Source organism: Lactuca virosa, chromosome 8 (assembly GCF_052849685.1).
Source record: "Lactuca virosa cultivar CGN04683 chromosome 8, Lactuca_virosa_CGN04683_v6, whole genome shotgun sequence".
Classification (NCBI taxonomy): domain Eukaryota; kingdom Viridiplantae; phylum Streptophyta; class Magnoliopsida; order Asterales; family Asteraceae; genus Lactuca; species Lactuca virosa.
Window position 1 is genome coordinate 27,208,990 of NC_136433.1, and position 2,968 is coordinate 27,211,957.

At 38.0% G+C, this 2,968-nt stretch overlaps 1 long non-coding RNA gene across 1 annotated transcript; it reads right to left on the reverse strand.

The window, feature by feature from the left end:
- Positions 1 to 688: 688 nt before the first annotated feature.
- Positions 689 to 2,446, reverse strand: LOC145128641 (uncharacterized). Its single transcript, XR_013717023.1, has 2 exons — positions 1,834 to 2,446; positions 689 to 1,755 (listed from the first exon to the last, which is right to left on the reverse strand). It is a non-coding gene; the product is annotated as an uncharacterized LOC145128641 (long non-coding RNA).
- Positions 2,447 to 2,968: the final 522 nt, after the last annotated feature.

Here is a 2,968-nt window from a genome sequence, read left to right on the forward strand (position 1 = left end):
TGCGCCTAATAGAGAATGTCATAATTCTGGCAGATGCGCCTTAATGATAATATTGGCAGATGTGCTTAATAGATAATATGGACAGATGTGTCATTGGCAACGATGGACTTCGTGCCTACTCCTTAGGACTGAATGAGTGAATGATAAATGATTCTTAGGGTAGATCCTTAAGAAATAAAGAAGATAATGGGGATGAGTAATTGGGTTGATTGTTTAATGATTAAACATAATTATATTATTGTGGGTTGAAAACCCTATGTACTCACCAGGTTTCCCAACTTGACCCACTCAGTTTATTTGTATCACAGGTATTGATATAAAGCTACACTACACCGAGAAATTAAAGAGGTGTAGATCACTAGTATAAATGAATGTAAGTTCTGTTTATGCTTATGTTTCTGTATTGACGATGACATCCCAAAGTTTTAAAATGAATAAAATACATTTCTTCGGCAATGTTTTGATAACATATTTATCATGTTTTTCTGTGAACAAATTCCGCAACACTTTTCTTTAAAAGGTTACTCTGATTTTAAACATGCATAAACAAAATCGGTCTTTTCTGGCCGTAAAAATGAGGATGTCACATAATAAGCAACAAATTTTAATCAAAGTGTATATATGTTAGAAAATTATAGCACTTTAACAACACTAATATATAGTTGCTTTGTTATGTAGCAAAGACGACTTTAAAGATCAAAACATAATAAATTAGTATTTCTAACACTTTTAACATGACAACATGACAAACTAGTACAATACTTCAATACACACTCAAATGCACAAATAATTGGGGTTTTACATTGTTTTTAAATCCAAACAAAATACATAAATAATTAAACCAGTAAATCAATTCATTGCTTGCCAATTTAAAAACAAATACACTTCTTAAATAAATTGACAGCTGGTCTAAGTGTTGATCTTCCTTCCAATGGGTCAGTCAAAAAATTCACAGGTGCCTCTTTCTTGGCGGAAACCCCAGCGTGCCTAAATATGTCGAAAATAACATTCCTAACCAGATCGTGTCGGTACTTGAAACCCGGGAGCTCTTTACAATGAACTGCATTCTCCCCAAAGGAGTCCAAGAATGCCTTACGACAAACAGGGCAAGTCTCGTCAGCCGGAAATAAGGGTATCATAAGGCGATACTTGAGGATGACACGATACTCCACTGGCGTGGATCTAATAGGGGTTTCCCCTCTTGTGGGTCTGGGGAGTGGGGTTTTCACTGTGTGGCAAGCTGCTTTAAAAGTTGCATCAAGTAAAGTGGCAAAACATGAGAAAGCGTGCATGGAAAATCAACATACGTTTATACCCTTTGCATTTGATACTTTCGGTTTCCTTGCGCCAGAAGCTGTGGAGCTACTCAATAGAGTCCAACGGGTCATGCATAGTAATGTTATGACTCCAAGATCTATAGATGTTGTTTTTTAAAAAATTAGTTTTGCCATCCAAAAAAGGGTTGCGGCACAACTTGTTGCTTGTTTACCCGCTGCGTCTATATAAACCTTTCTTCTTAGCTAGTACTGGTTCAAAAAAAAAAAATTGACATCTAAATGGAAATGTAACTTCCACCTTTTAACTTGCCTAGGCTTGCACACAAAGTAAACATCTTTTTATACACAAGGTGTTCTTCTTTTCCATTGAAGCTGTCAGGAACAACCCTCTCCTGTCCCTCCTCTTCCTTGTTCCATCTCAATGAAACCTTCAACCATACACTCAACACACCCATATATAATACATGAACAAGATTATCTACACAAGTATTGTATTGTATTATCATAATCTTCCATCCAATCTCAAAATGTACAAAGAAATCGCAGAAAAATTTACCTTTAGATTTATAGCAGCCATTTCTTGTTTCCTTTCCCTTCTTCTTCTTCTTCTTCTTCTTCTTCATGAGTTGTCAAGAACCACCGGAGGTGGTTCTGTTTTCCGGTGAATAACAAGATATTTCAGCCTCTCATTCTTTTCTTTTCCTGTAAAGAAGAAGCAGCCTCATCACATTTCGTTCTTCTTTCTTCATTCCATATGAAACATCAAACCCAAACACACACCAATCTCCGAACTCCTTTTCTGGCCTTTCCCCTCGTACCTCTCCCTCGTATTTCCTTCGCAACCCGCTACCGGGACTGAAGCAAGCAACCGAGAAGCTGCTTGAGCAGCTCCTCACTGCACCCACGGAGACCACAACAACTTCACTGCCTCTCCCCTTCGGCCTCGTTGAACCCCGGAGACTGTGTTCCTTCTCGCGACCAATCTCTGCAACCTCATGCCGCCTGCAAAACCTTCGTGTTTCCCTCTCGTCATCTTCGTTTGTGCTCCCTTCTGGCCCGCCGATTGTTCCTTCGCATCTGCCTTTCATCCGTGTTCGACTGCTTTCGTTCGTATCTTTCCATTTCCTTTGCGGCTTTGCCCGATCAAACAAGGAAACGGGGGCATAAAATCCCTAATTTCATTTAACTTTGATGAATTAACTAAACTACCCCCTTATTGAGACATTTATTCGAAATCAGTCCCAAATCCACAATTATTTGATTCCATTTATTCAAAATAGCCCCTCCCTTTGGTTATTTTTAACAGAATAAATCCCAATCCTCAAACTTTGAATAAAAATAAGCATTTCAGCCCCTTCATTTGAGATTTCTTAACAAAATCAGTCCAAGACTCAAACATTAATCCCATTTAAACCAATTCAATCCCTCTTTTTATTTATTTTAACCAAAGCAGTCATATTTTGGTTAATTAAATTACCCAACATCCCCCAATAGTTTAAATTCCTTACAAAACGGTCCTGGAAGTATTTCAAAGTTCAAGAAACGTGACTTTGCGGTTTCTCACGTCAAGCTTCCCAAAAATAAACGAACTCCGAACAACTCGAACTCACGCTTCAAGTGTAAGTGCTTACAGCCCCTTTTTAATATTTCTAATTATTTCGATGGGAATACATGTGCCTATATACCTTGTT